This window comes from Phyllopteryx taeniolatus, chromosome 19, assembly GCF_024500385.1.
Source record: "Phyllopteryx taeniolatus isolate TA_2022b chromosome 19, UOR_Ptae_1.2, whole genome shotgun sequence".
Taxonomy (NCBI): Eukaryota; Metazoa; Chordata; class Actinopteri; order Syngnathiformes; family Syngnathidae; genus Phyllopteryx; species Phyllopteryx taeniolatus.
This window is the reverse complement of record NC_084520.1, coordinates 7,485,053-7,505,063: the sequence shown is the minus strand read 5'-3', so window position 1 is coordinate 7,505,063 and position 20,011 is coordinate 7,485,053. Positions and strand designations below refer to the sequence as shown.

Here is a 20,011-nt window from a genome sequence, read left to right as displayed (position 1 = left end):
GCGCCCAGAGGATGGATGATAAAAATTTATTTCTTCCTCTTTTTTGGCAAACAGTTTCCTTTATCTCCAGCTTAAACGCACCACACTGGGACCCTCCGCCACGAAACATACAGCAAGACTGCATCGGGTCCAGACAAGTTTTACACCTACCCTGTCCGACATGCCCTCAATCAACCCACTGCTGTTTCCCTCATGGGTGCCGTTTCCTCATTCAAACCATTCCGCTATGACCCATTAGTAGAGACAAGTTTGAGGAAAATATTCACAGATAGTGAAGCTTCTCCAAAGAAGGAATCAGCAGTCGCAAAGCCAAAGAATATTAAAAATAAAATATATAAAATATTTCATAACAAAGAAAAAAAACTGCCTTTTTTGCCTCATTTCCATTTTACCACATTAACGCCAAAGCTAGCCAGCTTCGAGAGGCTTTAGTGGCTCGATATGGAACAACGTAAAGCTAAAAAAAATAAATAAAAAAAATAAATCAGTTCTTGATTTTAGATAGATTAATTTACTGACTGTAATTTCTTCTCATTTTACCTGATAATAGAAGTGTAGTAGATAGTAGAATGCGGCCCTCTGCCACGGGTAATCATTTGTTTCCTGCGAACGGCTGTAATGACTGGCATTTTCTGTTTTAACAAGGTTAAACGATGAAGGTAACAACAATCCTGGAGAGGCTTTCTGGATCTTTTCCAATGGTTTCTTGCTTGGCCAATGTCAACCTCCCCACACAAAGTTTAAGGGAAACTTGGTTAATTAGATGTTAAGTAGTAGTAGGTTTTTTTTTTTTCTGCATACGCACGTTTGTTTGTTATTCATATAACTCAAAAACCTGAAAGCAGATTTGAGTAAATAAAATGTGGTGCTTCGATATCAGTCAGAAACAAAGTGGTGAACGATACTGAATTTTGAGGACAAGTTACCACCTTTATTTCAGGCTCAATCAAGTATCTAGTGAACATAAACTGAACTAAACTTGGTCCCTGCAGACAACAAAATGTAGTTCAAGCACTCAAGACTCAGGGTCTTCTATCCATCACTTAATTAAATGATCCTTCCATCCATTGTGTGCAGGATGAGTTGCAGCTTGATCCTTTACCAGCTGACACTGGATGTGCGCTACCCTGGACAAATCATCATACACCGTAGAAATATGTAATAGAAGGACAATGATCCAAGAAAAACAGACAGAAGAATGTGGAGCTCTAAGGTTTCCACTGAAGTGTCCATGCCCAAATAATAAACATAAAAAAGCCTATGATACTCCATCTTATCAAAGTGGAGCAGTTCAAAGAATGTAGTGGCCACCGTTCACTGCCCTCCCAGCTATTTTCTTTAACAACTAGATCAAGGCTTAAAAAAGGAATCCAAGTGGTTCTTTTCCTCCTTTCCTTTGCAATCTCTTTACCCTCCCTCCTCTTCACCCTTAACTCTTCCTCCCCAGGCCTCTCTTTATCCTGTCTTTGACCTAATGAATCTCAGAGGATGAGCAGGTAAACCAGCAGCTGTAAATCTCACAACCGTATCTGTCCATCACTTCTCATAAAAGCCCCATTGTAGCTGGTCAAAAATGTTAAACGCTTTGCGCTGGAAATGTTTTTATAAGTGGCACAGATCCCAGTAAATCATTTCATTTCATTAATTTTACAAATCACCATCCCGGGACCATCATTTCAATCAACACTCAAAATGGATGATTTAAAGCACGGCATGCACAGACTATTGCAAGATGGATTGGAAATGGAATCAAGGAACAATCCAAGCATTGAGGTTTGCTAGACAAGATGTGCACAATTTGACTTGAACTATGGCTCAAATGTGTCCTCACTTGTTATTTAGTAACTGTATTATTCAGTTTTTACGAGACAAATGAGGTTAAATTGGTAAAACAACACTACTAAGTCTCCCAAACTGTTGCATTATAAAACTCGCGCAGACAATATCTGATGATTCATATAAAAGTCAAGTCTGATCTACAGATGTTTTGTAGTCTAACGGTGGACTCTCTTTAGCGTTGATAGATTATCTCTCCCATTCAGTTGACAGCTTAGCCAGTTATTTTGGTGTGACTGTAGATTTGTTCGCACGACTCCACTGGGAAGCTCACCATCAACAAGACTCACTTGGATGCTTTATGTCGCCTCCAACTGTAAAAAGACGTGACATTAACTAGTGTTTATTTGTATGGTTCTCATAAAATTTGTTTTTTATACTATACAATATTATACTCAGTCATGAACCTGAACTTTCACTGAATGCTAACCGTATCGAGAATAAACATGTTCAACTGGTTCAGAACTCTGTCATAAATAACTACATTTCACGAATGTTACACTTATTTTGTTCCAACGACTTAAACACCAAACATGAAAATAAAACACAACTTATTCAATAACTAAAGGATGACTCAGTAATTTCATGAAACAAAATAGCAGACAATTCTTGGTGAATAAAAACCGTAGCATGCTGCACATTCAAAATACGGAAAAATATATAATTCAGTTTATTAACGGGATTTGAAAGAATATCTAACTTGCCTTTGATGTTTTTGACGGTCGTTTGTCAACTATGAATTCTGTGAAATGTTTGAAATGTATGAGATTTATTGTGCGTGTGCTCGGTGGATGCAAAAATTTTGCAATCATGTATAAATGAGGACATGTGATCAACGTCATCAGGATTGATGTATAGTGTTGAGGGGGGGAAAAAAACACGAATGCAGCGAAACACTGAATACAGCGGTTGGATCGCTGTTCAGGTTGCGCAATCAAGCGTGTAGCTCATTGAGTGAGGACTGCCGACAGACAGCCGGCGATGGATACACACATACACCTAACAACTGGCCCAAAAGAGCAATTTACCTCTGGTCAGAAATGGTCAGAAAAGTGATAGTGTTTCACCCAAGTCATTTATCACATTAACCACAATACAAATGCAGGGAGAAGGGTTCGCAATGGACTTACCATGCAAGCTACTAGTTGGCCTAGCTGCTTCAATTTGCACCACTGCTGCTGCTACTACTGCTGTTACTAGTGCTACCCCCTGAGTTTGCTGAAAATTGATGAATTTATCTGTTTAATCCTAATTCCACATTTATTTACACTTTTGTTATGTTGTTTTTGTCATATTAGATATCTATCTCTCAACACTGAAAACATTTCTTTTGAATTTGCTTAATTTGAACGCACACCGGTTGTGCGTGCACGTGATTAATAAGGAGTAAACTGATGTGATTTACTTCTATCTATCTATCTATCTATCTATGGCACAGTTGTATGCTTTTATATTTTGCTTTTGTATTGTATTGATGGTTTCTATAATTGCAGTGTGACAGTGGTGGTATTAGGAGGTGAATTATGTCGGCTAAATCCCCGCTGAAGGCCCAGATAGATACCAAATGCATGACCCGCCTCAGCTAATCCGACTACTATTACTAATACTACTACACGAAAACATTTGGGATGTACAGTGCATGCAATACGGAATATGCAAAGCCAGAAGATGGCAGTGGAGAGCTGGTGCCCGGTGTCAATAATCCTACATATGTTCCATCAAATTTGAGCTGTTGCTTGAAATACACCAGAGGGTGTAAATGGGGGTGTACAGGACTTTGGAAGAGAAGTGTTTTTAAAGCTGCTCTTCATGGGTAAAGATGACTTTATGAACACATTTATTCAATCCAGCGATTTAGAAAAAGACAAATCAATGCATTACCAGTTTAGCCTAAATGGAGCATCGTTTGTGTGTTTGTTTATGATTAAGGGTCAACGCATAAAAGCACTGCAGATATCCCACGGAGTTGTCTTGGCTGTGACTGGGGTAGACAGACCATCAGATTCCTCGACCGTAGCTGTGATTGCATAGATGCATGTGTGAGCAATTCTGTGCACGTTTTTGCTGTTATTAAAGGTGTGTCCACTGATGTGAAGCAGGATCCATGGAAGTGAATTCGTTTTTCATGTTTACGAGCAGTTTTAGTACCCCCATATCACATCACAAAACCACATTCGTTCTGTAAATTGAATAATGTATAGATTATGTATTGGGCTCAAAAGCATCCTTTTCTACCACACGTTATAAATAACTCCATTCCATTGAACTGTGTGTGAATTGTGTATAACTAATGGCTAGCCTCAACCTGAATGCACAAGTGAACCACTGCTTCAAAATTGTCCTATCAAAAAGTTTTGCAGTATCAGACTACGTGTTCCAACTTAGTCTCATCCCGATAAATAGTTCTCCTTTCCCTCCCTTTGTTTATGCCTTTTTTTTTTTTTTTTAAATCCCACACGGCCAAAGTAAGTCCAATGTAGCACGCCTTAAATCAATATGAGATTTGGATATCAAGTTCATATGGTTAGATGGGCTGTAAAGACATTGGGAGATTTCTTTTCTTTTGCAGCCGCAGGACTGTAAAAGGTGACCATGGCCATAAACCTTTACAGAACTTAAATAGATGACTTGATATGGCTGCAGAGTCTTGTTAGATGTAGGCCCAGAAGTAAATAGTTACTTGGTTTACAAAGAAATATATTTTAATTGTTCTGTATCTGTAATCCATCCTCTTCAAGTGTGTGTGTGTGCGTGTGTGTGTGTGTGTGTGTGATAAAACAACACTAATGAGCCTGTATAATATTTCACTGCAGCACACCTGTCATCTTCTCGCCGTAATGAAAATGATATATGTTATATTACGCAGTATACTGTATACATGAATGTTCCAGAAGCTCTGTTAAAGTGCACATGTGGGCTTGTCTGCATGTTTCTTCACTTGTTGTAGCCTCGCCATCATTTCATCTATCACGACCCGAAGACTATTTTTTCCTGTCCGAAAAACAAAAGATGGCAGACACATGATTGAGTCAGAGAACGTTTTGATTCATGCCAGAAATTTTACTGAAACTGTGACCTGTTTTATGAGTTTTTCGAGGTACGCGCAGACATTTTTTTTTTGCTTTCACTTGCATGCCAAAATCTGAGATATGAGCGCTGTATGGTGGCAGTGAACTCAATTCCTCCTTTTAGGGCTTTTGGAGAAAATGTGCATTTCAAATCAGCTATACATAAACAACATTTAGTATGAATATTTACAGTTCACCGTCGTCCAAACTGAACTGTATATCGCTGCTGTTTTCCTAGAATCTGATAAGGCCTGTACAGTATATGGCCCAAAGAGGAGTTGGACTCGTACATCTCTACTGGACATGCTCCAGGTCAGTCAGACTTCATCTGGGAGGCTGGCCCAGTACTCTCACTAACCACTGGGTTTTTTTTGTTTTTTTTTTCCACAGGCAGTCGAAGGAATTGCCAACGTTTTTTGTGCTTAGTCAAAAGGTTCAGGTCAAACCATTTACATGAATGCAGTTTATTACTACTCCAGAGGCATTTATTGATTATATTGAGTTGATTGTTGATGTGTATTCATCATATAATAAATACAGCGTCTTTTTCTAATTGCGCAGGTTTGCATCCATTGAAATTGCATTCACTCATAGTGTTTGCACCCTGTGATGAACTGGCAACCAGGCCGGTGTGTATTCCGCTTTTGCCGAATGTCAGTCACTTTATTAAACATGCTAAAATCACTCCAACAAGCAAGTCTATATTAGAGAGTGGATGGATGGGGTGTTTTGAAATCAAGAAAATGTGCCTCAAATGTACCACAACAATGGATGCACTTCCATGGAATTCAAAACAAGAGTTATTTAAAAAAAGAAATAAATCAAAATCAGTACAATTGTATCTAATATTGTGGTAAACATATTTTTAGATACAGTATCAAAGCCCTCTCTGAAGCGGAGAGTGTCAAGGAAGTATGTAGAAGTGATACATCTCAACTGCAAGACAAGCTTTGTAAGTGGGGAAGGAGCTAAATTTAGCCTGTGTTGTTATGTTGTTTTGTTTTTTTTCCCCAAGTCAAATCATCTGTAAGCCATTGAGTTTGAAGAGTAACGTTGTAAAAGGAGTTTGAAATTATATTAAACTGTTCTGGGATCATAGTTTGTGGTATATTTACAACTTTAAACTATTAATATGAACACATTGGGGGGGGGGGGGGGGGGTGATAGTGACTGTTTTGCGATTTGCAGTTAGGCATTTGGGTTCAGAGACAGAATATCTTTATTTACACAAAATTAATGAATAAATTGCATTGCTGGTAACAACAAGATAGCGTTGTGTTATTTGTATTTATAGACAGGAATTGGATAGACAAACCCGAGGCAGTTCACCCCACTGTGGATATTACATTTAAAGTGCTCATCCATGCACAGAGTAAAGTTTTTATCATCCACTGGATTGACATGTCAAAACAAGATGGATGCATGCAGGCAGATGCACACAATAGCTTCTAGTGTGTGCTGAACGGTGCATATATGCACTGTTTGTATTTGGGGAAAGCACTCTTCACTGCCTCCATATAGAAGAACTCTGCAGGGTTCAAATGTGTTTTGTGTTGCTGTTGATTCAAGCTGTGTTATTCGGAGCCCCTAACAGCATCATGGGTGGCCACTTTGGGCCAAAGGCCCAACATACACAAATGCATGTAAACTCAAAGAGCGAGGTGTGTACAATTATCAGTGCCCTGCATGTACACAGTAGACTGGCACATACATTCTTCTAAACATGAACTCTAGTATTGAGCGGCATTAATTTGCACATAACCATAAAGTAAACACATGTAACTTCTGCAAAAATTCATTTGGACACGAGCACACACACATAACTGCAATCAACCCCCCCTCTGGGACGTAAAAACAAACTGCTCAAAATATGGCATTTGTCCTCTGATTAAACACTCACATTCCTGCAGGCTGTGTTTGGCCAAGCCGGGCAACAGGCATCGCAGTGACAGTCAGACATGAAGGGAAGCTTTATGACACAGCCAGCTCTATAGAGTCTGCTATAAATGGCCCCGTTGCTAACAAGAACAGTGGCACCGACCTTACTTCCTTATCTGCTGGCCACGCCCCCCTTGGTGTCAGGAAAGACAAAAACAAGAGTCACAGAGGTCAGGGAGGAGAAGTAAGGTGGTCCCAAAAAGTCACTTTTATTCACGATAAACAGTACATCTGCTTTGAGTGTGCATGTTAGTTTAGTTTTAGTTTACTTTCTGTGTGTGTTACAATATACATCACCCTATAGTATAGGTGATGTATATTGAAGAATCCTATTATAGTGAACCCCCATTTATCGCAGGGGATACAGTATGTTCCAGACCCAGGTGCGGTATTGGGATGTAAATGTAAAATCCATTTTATAAAATATTTTTACCCTGCCTACATGCTTTAAACATACTCGAACTTGAAGTCAAACCTAAGTAAACTTAATTAAACACTTTTTTTAAGGTATTCCTTAATAGTATTAGAAATACTATGAGTAGAAGTTTTTTAAGTATTCTCTGTAACACTAACACACAAAACAAAAGATACTGTAACAAGGCATATTTAAACACCAAAATGTTCAACAAAACCATACAGTAAATCAACGCAGGTCCAATAGCTTGATGCTAACATATAATCTGAAATGCCATAGACAGGCTAATTGGAATGAGTATGTATGTAACAGTAATTGAAAACTGCTACTTTAATACACACACAGAGCAGCATCCCATACAACAAAAGATAATTAAACATTGTATATTTAAACACCAAACCATACATTATTCTCTCTGCTCTGTGGGAACAATGACTATTACTGCAGCTTAGTTGGGGACTATCCCTACCTTTTCAAAGACTTACCACTATACTGTAAAACCGCATTTTTTTAAAAAAACGATCACTTAAATATCTGCGAAAGATGAACTGCAAGCACATCAAATCTCAGAGTATCCACCAATATGTTGAAACATTGAGTAGCATGCATACACAGATAATAATTGATAGTAAGTTTTTTGCATATGCATATGCCCGTTTTGAGTCATTCAAGACTCCAATTGAAGCTGAAATTGCAAACAGTGCAATGCTTTGTTCAGTGCTTTAACCTCAGGCTGAATTTTAAGATGTGTATTGGTAAAAGTAGCATATAAAAAGCATGTTTTTAAAAATACAGGGGGTGATTGAGAGCTGTGAAGCGTGCAGGTGCTCAGTGAAGTGAAACAATCCCGCACCCTGTTGCTATACTTCTTCAATTGTTGACTTCATGTTCAGCCACGCAAGTCTTATTAAAGGAGCATAGCGACAATGGTCAAAAACGGGCAGCTGTTAGCAACTCAGAGAGCGTGAGGTAAAAGAGATAGGAGGAAGACATCTTTATGGCACAGCTGCGAAACCCAGGAAACTACAGGGGGAATGTTATCGTGTGCAACCAAGATTCACTGAAATGGACTAACAAGTAAAATTCGTACATTACACTGCATTAGTTACATTGCATTCTTATAGTCTTTGTCTGGTTACACTGTGTTGCCGTTAAGCCTTACATGATATTACTCTATGCAAGCCGCACAATGAGTGACGCAGCAGAACTAAACAGAACTGGACAATCGCAAACAACAAAGTACAGCTCGCGATTGACCCTCATTTTTTCGATCTATAAACAATACAGTGCTACTTTATTAAAACAATTTAAAAATAGTGGTGTTTTTTTGTGTTGGGTGAAACAGATAAATAGCATTTCAATTCAATTCAGTGGGGAAAATGGATTTAAAATACGAGTGAACTGAGTTTAAGCTTGGACATGGAATAAATTGAACTCGTAATCAGAGCCAGCCCTTCCTCTTGGGGCGCCCGGGGCAACATTTTACTTGGCCTCCATTTCCGATTTACATACACTTCCAAAAGAAATCAAATCACATTGTTTTTACCATTGTCTTTAATGTATAGGATGTCACCAAATTTAAAATATAAAAAAAATACACAAGCTTTTTTTTATTCTGATATGCAAATTAGATAGGAGGGTATTGGAATTATTTTGTAGTGATATTAATTGAGCATTCCTTCCATTTGAATCTATGTTAGCTTTTCCATTTTAACAGTAAATTGTAATAACTGTATAAGGTGATTCTTTTTTTCTTTTTCTTTTTTTCCTGATTTTGTGGCGCCCCCTGGAAGCTTTTTCCTATATTGCATGTGCGAGCTGGCTCAGTTTGTAATGTGTTATGTTACGTTATGCCGGCTAAATTGTGGTTCATTGAGAAGTACTCATCAAGGAAAGAGGGTTCAGGTTCTGGGTTCCAATCTCAGCTCTGACCTTTCTTTGTGGAGTTTGAATATTCTCCCCATTTTGCATGGCTTTTCTCCAGATATTCCAACTTCCTCCCACATTCCCAAAACATGCATGCTAGTTTCATCAAGGACTTTAAATTGGCTTTATGTGTGAATAGGATCTAGCTCACCCTGAACAGGATAGGCGGATAAAATGCATGACTGGATGGGGGATTTGAACTTGTCAAAAATGACCTAAGCAGGTTTGAAAAAAAAAACAAAAACATGAATTCTTCTCCACCTCTGGTCACACAGCTGGGATTTAACTTTCCAATCTCTTGGATCTACCTGTATGGTCTACTAATGCTGGCTGCACTTTTCTTTCCACACCTGCAATGGGATCCACCAAATTGTAGATTTATGACTTTTTAGAAACTAATGGCTACTTACTGCAGCCAATAGTTCTTTGGGCCAACTCCAATTCTAATGTATCACAATATGAATCTCTGTTAAATCCAGTGCTGAGAAAATGTCTGCAGAACATGGACTGTCCTCCAACGCAGAGGATTCAGCACCAAAGCTGTATCCCAGATGTACGCTGTGCATCACGCATTTTCATTGCAGCCTATTGGACATGGCGCCCAAACGGCTGTGGATCACAATGTCTTCCAGTGGCTTTATGACTCAAGATCTTAATAAAGTATCTGAATCATGTACCTCACGTCTGCACACTGAGAGAAGATGTGCCTTGAAGAGCTTTGCAGGTTTTCTGCTTTGAAGGATCAGTAAAGAAGGGATTTTCTGACTTCAATCCATCACCGCCAGTCCTCCCTGTGTCTTTAAAGGTTGTTTTAAGAGGTGAGAACGTAGATTACCTCTGAATCTCCTCCACATACATTCTCCCAGAGGACGCGGCACATCATCACGCACTGGACCACTGCAACTTTTCATGTGTGATGGGTCTCCCTGTAGGCGTCAGAGATGAGCTCATTCTTGGAACGTGGACAGCGGCATGTTAATGAATGGGCTTGATTAGCTGCTGAAGATATTTGCAGCGCAAAAAATAGAAAGTGGGTATTTTTTACCGCCACCAAACGCAATACAAGAGAGATGGAAGTTGTGAATTGATTGCTGTTTGTTGGTTGCTTGGTTAGTTTGGAGTATAGTGAAGCCTCACTTTTTGCGAGGAATAGAGATGGAGACCTGCCGCAAGTAGCGTAATTCTGCGAGTAACTGACTCCAGCTCACCCGTGACACTCAAAAGGATAAGCACTATAGAGAACAGATGGTTGGATATGCATGACCATTGCTATTGGAAGTCAATATTGTATTGTATTTGTGATTACAATATGGACGAAGCTTTAAACTTGACAGCGTGTCAGAGCTGTAGCAAAACACACAGGAAGCACTTGAGAAACAGTCAGGAATGGCATGCAAGAGTAATGGCAAAATATGATGCAACAGTCAAACAAATGTCTATCATTATGTAGTCTGGGTTAATTTTTTTTTTGGGCAACTTCTTTGAAGTTGTATTTGCTTTTAGAACTGCACGGTAGGCCACCTCGAATACTTTCACGTGCCGTATATGGCCTAGAGCTTGTAGAGTCCCCGCATCTGCATTCACTCCACAAATCTTTCATCACTCAGACACCTCCAGACAATTTACAACCGTCGGGGCTTCACCTCAGGTCCCGTATGTCATATTGTTCACATATATCATTTCTACACTCACTATTCACACTACCTCCTCCAGCTATTCAACCTCGGACAGTTTTGTGCCTTTAAGGCATAGCTATAATGTTAATTGGATGCACAGTATCTCACAAAAGGGATTACCCCCCTCACATTCTTGTAAAAAAAAATTGTGCATCTTTTCATGAGACAACACTGAAGAAATTACACTTCGCTACAATGTAAAATAGACAGTGTGAATATGCTGTCCCCTCAAAATAACACAACATAGAGCAATTCATGTCTAAACTACTGGCAACAAACGTGAGTACATCCCTACATGAAAATCTTCAAAGTGGGCCCAAAAAGCCTAATTTCCCTCCCCAGTGTCAATCTCAGGTGTGAAAGAGGCGTAGCTGTTTACAATTGAATTCAACAACTATTTTAATAATCCCTCAGAGCCATTGTTTACTGTAATTTAAAACTGCCCAAACTTGTGATTTCAGCCAGTAAATATTCTCTGATTTCTGTGGTACTTTATGAAATCAAACTGATTCCCTTTTGCATTTGCAAACATCAGCTTTGACTTGAAATCATCAACGTTTTTGCCTATTTTCTGACATTTTACAGATCAAACCAGAAACGGAATCATCGTCAATTTATGAAAAAGTTTAAATTCATCTGTTATGAAAATAATCTTTATATGCAGCCGTAATATAATTAACCAGTAATTGGAAAAGCAGCCTCAGAAGTGTATATCGAACTAGTTGTCCTTTGCATTAATCAGAAGTATCTCTCAGTTTCAAAAAGGTTGGTGAGTATAACATCACTCCCTGTTGTGTCATTGGGAATTGTTGTTTATTTGGTTTTGTCTAATCATTAAATAATACTAAATAAACAACAATAATAGCTTAATAAACAGTAAGTGGAAAACAATATTTTGCAGTAAACTTTAATGCTAAATAATTTTGTTCTCCAATTATTCCATTCTAAAGATTTCCAATAGCGACAGTCCTAGAATGTGTCCTAATTTGTCCCAAATGACTTAGTTTCATTTTTGCAACATTTCAAATGTCCTCGGTGTGGCATCTGAATATATGTTTTTACTCACTAACAATTTGTCCATCATCTGGTTTATATATCGCTATTCGAATACACTGTATCGAATTGGCGAGACACTATTTACATTTTGTTTTTTTTCATTGGCAAACGAAAGTACTACGAGATCGTATTTGCAGTACCTGGTCAGTTGGCGTTCTGAGCATACCAAATGGGTGTCACATACGGTATATCACTTTTGCATACTTACAGTATTGGTAAAGCAGATTTATCATCACGAACTGGACCCTTCAGTATTATACTCCAGAATATCCAGTGTGCTCCTGCTCTAAACAAGACCCTCTTTCTACTCACTTGTTGTTTTTTTGATAACATCTCGTTCTGATTGTTGCGTTCAGTTTTTTTTGGTTTTTTTTTGTAGTGTCCAGCACTTCCTCAAATGGAGATACATCCTGCCTCCCGATGAAAGTACTGTAGATGGATTAATCCTAAAAGAATTATGTACAACTCACCCCAGATGGGACTCAAACCCAGAATCCAGTGGTTTAGGAGGCCAGTGTCTTATCCATTAGGCCACAGACCACAACAACCTTGTTTAAGCTGTGTTGTGATATGGAATACTGTATTGGGTTTGGGTTCCATTAAAACAGCATGGATGTGACTGGTATGCACCAATTTTCTATTGGCCTAAAGTAAACTGAGCCCTTTGAAATTTGCGTCACAACGTTTTAAAAAGATGAGCAAGTCCTGTAGTTTTCTCGGTATGTTGGTTAGTATTTCAATTGTTTGCGCCACATCACATTTCATTTAGCCATAAGGCAAGTTAAACAACATCGATAATTAAAGGGATCGAGAGATTTCTTACGTGTGCACCTACATATTTATACATGTAGATACATGACAGGCATCCCAAAGTCTTAGTGAAATTGTTTAATTTGCACATACACGCACACAAGCATTCCGACACATCTTCCCCTCATTCCCACCATTCCTGGCGTCGGTTATAGGTTTACATGTGAGACAGCCCTCATTAAGTTTGTGTGTGTGGGAAAATGACTAGCCCCTCTCCTCGCTCATTAAACATTCATAAGACGGAGACTCCCGTTGGCCGCTGTGCAAAGTGAGCGTATGTTTGCTACAAGGCCTGCGTCCTGCCGCGATCGCACAGGGAGAGCGTTTCTGTCCAGCCAACAAAGAAGCAGTGTTTGGCCTGTTACAGTAGCCAAACTGGGTGGTAAAGGAGCTGTCTCCATGTCTTGCCGCAGACACGCGCATTTCCTCGTGCACTTTCGAAGCTGATTTGCTTAGTAACTATTTCAAACTCAATACAGCTGAGTGGTTAACCTGGTAACTTTCTAGATCCTGGGAATGTTGCATTTTCAACTTCTGCCAAGGACGAAAAATCACGTTTTGATAGCAGGAATATGCATAAACTACATAAAGGCAATACAGTATACACACACATGGGTGGCACAACTTCCCACATGACTGCCTGGTGACCAGACTTGGGTGTACCTTGCACCTCATGTCCTCAATGTCAGCTGGGATAGGCTCCAGCTCACTTATGACAATAATGAGGATAAGTGGTATAGAAAATGGATGGCTGGATGGCAATATGGGTGCAAATTTGATTTAATACAATATAGAAAATTAAAACACATTCACTGCCATTGACGGCTTTAGAAGTCAAATATCCATGTTAACTGGGAAGGCTGGCAGTGATTGAGTTTTTCTATGACAATTCCCCCTGCTCCATAATACAAATAGTAGAGTTCCATCCATCTATTCATAACATATCCAACTAATAGAGGACAAACAAACTTACTCATTAGGGTAATGGGTGAGCTGAAGGCCATCCCAGCTGACGTTTGACTGGGTACACCCTGGACTGGTCACAAATCAGTCGCAGGTCATATATAATGTAGATAAAAAAAACATTTCCACTCACATTCACACTGATAGACAGTTTTTGAGTCTTCAATAATTTAATAATTTTGTAATAATTCCACCGAGAAAACCAACACAAGCACAGGGACAACATGCAAACTCCGCACCGGAAGGCCAGGGTCAAGATTTGCACTCCAACTTCAGAATTGTGAGTAAACGTGCTAACCATGAGTCCACTGTACTCTCTCTCTCAAAACTCAGATGCAGTTCATTCACTATGATCCACTACAGTTCTAAACCATTGTAACTACGACCACATTTTTATATTTGATACAGCTCATTATACTGTGCAAGTTCTCATAATTTTGAAACTATTGGTAGGTGTATTGACAGTATATCATTTTATTTCAAAGTACTGTGATTGTACCCACCACAAAGGGTTTGTCACAGCTGATGAAGGCCGTTATGGAGTGGGCTTGTTTTTTAGTATTTGTGCATACAATATGTATGTATGTATGCTATATCTGGAAATAAATTGCTTTAAGTAAAGCACATGCCTTTCAAGTTCTGTCCAATAATCAAGTGAGCATGTATGGACTTTTTCCACTGAAGCCAGACAGGCTGTTGTTTCTCTTAAACGTCCCCAGTTTCCCTCTTGTCATTCCTCTGCTTTTTAACCTGCAAACACCCCGTGACATGCGCTGCTGTGTTGTCAGTTCAAAGCACACGGAGAGGTCAGAGAGGGAGTGCGTCACTCAGACCACTTGTCACCCAAATGATGACAAATTGGCCGCCTCGCCTCTCGCCTCCCAATCAAGTCCAGACCTTATGTACGCATGCACTTCCTGTGATGGAGATGGATGGCACTCAGGTGAACAGCAGAGGGTGTGTCACCTTTTACTACTTGCACGCACTCTTTGAATACTGACTTTCTTCTGTTTTTGTGGCATCAAAGAGAGGAGAACCAATGTTAAATGGTGGTTGCGCCATCTATTATTATTTGCACTTAGTCACAAAGTCACGAGAAGCACCGTAGGGGAGCTTGTGAGTGTTAAATCCAAATTTTAGAAGCCAAAGCCGAACATGAAAATTTGAACAATGGAACCCTGACTCATTGTTTTCGTGACCCAAAACTCATTTTAAGCAGTGGCCATGCAAAGTTGCTACTTAACCTTAATTTCGAAAAAAAAAAAAAAAAAAAAAAACAGACGTCTTTTGTCTCTGGGAGTTGTCTTTTTTTCTTTCTTTGTCGGGCCACTCGACTCAATGTCTCGTTATTTTTCCATGCATAAAAGTTTCATGAAGAAATAAAGCAGGCTACTTGCTGAGTTTTTGGCTGGTGTCAGTCAAAGAAGCAGCCCGACTGGAAGCGGACTGATGAACGTCGACTCAGTCCTGTTGGAGTCTTCATTTGAACACATGTGCAGATGTAAAACAGACCAGCTGAAAAAGCAGAAAAAAATAACTCAGTCAACTATGGGTTGCATTGAGCTTGGGCAATTTGACAAATACTGATCTGCAATCAGTCATGACTTGAGTCCATGCCAGTTGTTTATGTCATTTTGTCTGCAAGGAAACAGATATGCTGAGTGTGGATCGATAGGGTCAATCAACTATGCATAGTAATGGCCGGCATTTTGATGCAGTGAAAAGGTGTTTTGTTGTTTTTGCTCCGTTGAGTTGTCATTGATATACACACTGACAATCTGATTACAGATCTAGAAAGCGCCGATCATTGCCTTTAATCTGAGATATGAGTCAGCATGGTTTGTTGCAAATGGACTTTTGGCCCTTCTTGCAAGTGAACCTTCTCTCGCTGAAGGTGAAGTCACAGCAGTGAATTAAAATATGACTAAATATAGTACATTCTGTGATCCTCTTTTATTAGAAGTACTCATATTGAGAACCTGATTACAGATCTGGAAAGCAGTGGAAAAGACTTTTCTGTGAGGTGTAAATTCAGAGGACATGTTCAATTACCATCAAAATCTAATGAGCTGTGAACCTACCAACCTATTGTCCACCAAGATAAAGTGCGATTATTTGCATTTGATTTTAAAGAAATGGGCAAACAAACATAGGGTAAGAAACTGACAGTCTTGTCGCTTCGTCCGACCATGCTTATTGTTCCACCGTAAGTGTGTCTCTTGACACCCTGCTTTGGTCTCCTTTCCATTAGGACCTCTTATTTCCTTAAACACACATACAGCACAGGCTCAGGTTCCTCCAGATGTGAGGCCTTCGGGGTTCATCGTGGATGTCTGATGAAGAAGTGTGTCTGGGTCATTTCCACAACGATGTTGCTTTTCCTCCAGATCGGATTCTGCTGGTCACATCTTTTCACATACTGTAATTCACTTGCTTCGTGTCAGTATATTTTATGAATTCTCATAGCTCAGACTTCAAAAAGATGTTTTCTGAAGGCAAGATCTTCATACAGTTAGTGCGCTTGTTTGAAAACAGACGATTATTCACTTTCCCATTTGGCCCCAATTGGAAACTCCTGAGGGGACTCTTTAACTCTTCACCTTACACGATGTTGCTCATGTGGCTCACTGTCCTCTTTGGTTCCGTTTGATGCAGTGTACACTTTATCTGACGCTTCCTGGCCAAGTCGCCGGCTCCATCTGGACGCCGGGCGGATAAGATCTGTGAAAGCGAGCCAAGCGCTACATTGACGGGCCATGAAAGCTAAACAATGAGCTGAAAGAAAGACGCACTGCTTGAGTGGCAGCCCTGTGGACATTTATCACTTGAGGTGACATCTCTCATATGACGTGGAGTAACCGAAGCCCACGATGTGATAGCATTTATTGTTACAACTCTTGTGATTGAACGGAACAATAATTGAGAGCTCAAAAAAAGAATAAATGGGAAACACGTTTAAGGAAATTACAGTCATATGAGAAACAAATGTGACACTTTCTAAGCATTCGAGCTTTAACAATAACTTGAAATATCCATTCAGTTTCTCTGACGCTTGCCCTGGTTGGCATCGCGGGCGAGCTGTAGCCAACACCCTGGACTGGTCGCCAGCCAATCACAGGCACATATAGAAAAAAAACTCATTCACACTCACATTCACACCTATGGAAAATGTAGTCTTCAATTAAACAAACATCGTTTTGTTTGTAATGTGTGAGGAAACAAGAGTATGCGAAGAAAACCCACGCAAGCATGGGGAGGACATGCAAACTCCAGAAATTAATATTCCAGTTCAGAGTCAAACCCAGATCTCCTGACTGTGAGGCATCACTATGCACACATAACAGTTGGGTTTTTTTTCCAATGTAGTACACATATTGGTGCTTTAATAATAGCATTGAAAAAGGGAACGTTTTTGAACCATTAAAGTGGTTTCAGTTTTAAGGCTTTGGTGGTATTTTTTGAGGGATGTTTTAGGCTTTAATCGACTCATATGGTTTCGTTTGGCATTACATTAGGGGAAATCAGATTTATTTAAAACTCACTGTTACGGGACGTTGCGTAAATCCGATCATACGCAACAGATTTAAAACTTTTCGAGTAAAAACTATCAGCACCTTAACCAATTCCACTTTGATTTACTCAGCGCAAGAGGTTCTCATTTAGCAGTGTATCATGTTTTAGAACAGTTGGCAAGGTAGTTATATTTTTTATGCCACTCTGGAAAGTGTTTAACTTACCATCAATTCTTACCTTCTTCACTCAACGCTGCACGGCTCACTCATTGTAATGAAAGAAGTTAACTTTATGCCAAAACGTTATCTTAACGTGTCATAAAGTTAGTTGTGAAGCGACACATTAAGCTCTGTCCCTCTTGAAATACCACGTATCAGATTTCTCGCCGTGAGGGTCTTGGCAAAAACTCAGCAGGCCGACTTCAGCGTGCTAAATGAAGGCTTGACGTGCAGAAAAACACAGAATGACAGGAAGTGTGAAAGAAAAGAGAGAGGGGCTGTGCTCTGGGTGGTGCTCTGTGACACTTTATGAAGGCTTTGAGGGGCAAAATGGGGCGTCGGACCCATTGGGTTCGAAGCGGTTTGACTTGACGTTTTACAATCACGTCGCACTACATCTGGAGTATTTGATGTCAGGGGTTCAGCAGAGGGTCGTGTGATCTTTTCGAGCAACCTGAGACAAGCGGCATGGTGTGCGTTGGGGGACTATTGCAGAAATAATTGAGTCGGAACTTTAAATGAGCTTGCCCTTTATGACAGTGTGTGTGTGCGTATGCGTGTGTGTGTTTGTGTGTGTGCATGCAGTGCAAGTCAATATACAGTAACTGCAGGTTATTCAACAACAATGAAAGGTAACATGACACAATTGTACCGTCGTATAAGGAAGCAATCAAAAGTGCAAACATTCAGGGAATCAATTTGTCTGCCATTGGTCCATATGGACATGGTCCTTGTACACCTTCATGAACTGGATCAACGTCAATGAATACTGTATATTCATATGCTTTTACAAAGACATCATTTGGAAGTGTGTTTCACCTTCAGCTGCATCAGAGTGTCCATACGGAATGGTCATCCTTCATAAGTCTAACAATTGTTAGACTTGTTTTGTTCAGTAAATGCAAAATGTTTGCATATACAGCAGAACCTCCAAAGCTAAATAGAATTCATTGCGTGACGCTTGTTGACTTCCAGGTTTTTCACAACATTTTGTTCCATTACAAATAATATAAAGCGAATGTATTTGTTCCAGGCTCAAACTGTCACGATCATAAAAGCTGTGTTAACTGTACAGACAACTTTAAAGAAGTCAAATCAGTGCAAGCGTTCCAAAATGTTATTGATGACGACTAGTGCAACAAACCAAACAAATGTCCTATGGACAATTAATAGTCCGGGTCATTTTGGGGCTCAGATTGCCTGCTGCCTCCAATTTTCATTCTCTCATCAGCTTGGAAAAGGGAAGTCATTCACAAACAACTGTTACTATCTCTGGAGCTGTCTTCAACTCTTTGGTGAGAATATCAACAACTACCACAATAGGTCATTTGGATTAAGCCTGCTGTTTCCTATCAGACAGAACGTGCGGTGTACATTCATGTGCAGCATAAATCTCAGCTCTCCTGTCTGAGTGTGGTGCAGTATCCTTTAAATCCCCACCTAGTGCGAGTGTTCAGTCAGAGTCATGAAAAGAGTCCATTTATAGCCATGAAAAAAAAAGGGCCTGTTTCAATAGACTTAAAGAAGAAAGCCAATGAAAACAATGACCCTGGCCAGGAGAACTGGGGGCTGAAATGCAAGTTTAATTCCATTCTCTTGCATAAAGAAAAAATATAACAAGTCTCTGGAAAACTTGCGGTGTGCAAAAATGTGTGCTAGCGACAGGGGCGCTGACAGACGAAGTATACCACCGCACGAAAATCAACTCGACAAGGTGATATGACAAGTGACTCAGGAGAAAGGGAGAAAGAACGTATACAAAGGCGCAGTAATGAAAGAATTTGAGCAGCCTGGTCCATTAAGGCAGTGAGTAATTGGAGCAATGGGAACACTGACTGAAGCATGATGGGAAAATAGCCTTTCCTAACCTAACCTGATGGATTGCTGCAACAACAGAACGCGGTGAAAGGCGCATTTTAAATTCATCTTTTAAAATAATTTAACATCAGTCTGTATCAATTCTTCAGCTTCACTGTGACTTGTTTTTCGTATTGTTTACTGTATTGTAATTAATCGGGCACTGTTAATGTGCTCATTGTCCAATCTACATGTTAATCATTATAGCAGCGCTACTCGCGATGGTTGTAATGTCACTCAGAGTGTGTACGTGTAACTCATTACTTTCATAAGCAGATCTGCTGCTCTACCCGATCTGCCACTTCATTGTTGCCGAAGATTTTATTTTTGGGCGGGGGCTCATATGTTTATTTGTTTTTTTTAATGATTCTTTTTTTTCAAAATGTATCTGGAATTAGGAAAAGTGAAAATATATACATTATTATTGTATTTAATTAATGTGTGGCTATACTGTATAAAGAAAGGCCAGGTAATTTGTATATCACAATTCACACATGGGCAGTTGCTTTACAAAGGCAAAGAAATTATGAGGTCAAGGAAAAGCTGTTTGTAAAGTTTTTTTCAATAAAAAAACATTTTAAAACAAAGAAAACAGGATAAATAATTAAAATGACTATAAAAGAGCATTTAAAAACAAAAGTCAATATAATTTTAAAGTTAAATATGTTGTAGTTTAAGTGAAAATAGGAAAAGAAATCACGTGCAAGTACCTACTCAGACTATTATTATTTGTAT

The 20,011-nt window shown here is 39.5% G+C and overlaps 1 protein-coding gene across 5 annotated transcripts in view; it reads left to right on the top strand.

The window, feature by feature from the left end:
- The window catches only part of frmpd2 (FERM and PDZ domain containing 2), a 30,290-nt gene extending 24,267 nt beyond the window's left edge, over nt 1-6,023 (top strand). For 3 of the 5 annotated variants that reach the window (XM_061756285.1, XM_061756284.1, XM_061756281.1), the window contains one exon: nt 1,078-5,131. The gene's annotated coding sequence lies outside the window, so the exon portion shown is untranslated. The other 2 variants (XM_061756282.1, XM_061756283.1) reach the window with 2 other exon arrangements.
- The last annotated feature ends 13,988 nt before the right edge of the window (nt 6,024-20,011 follow it).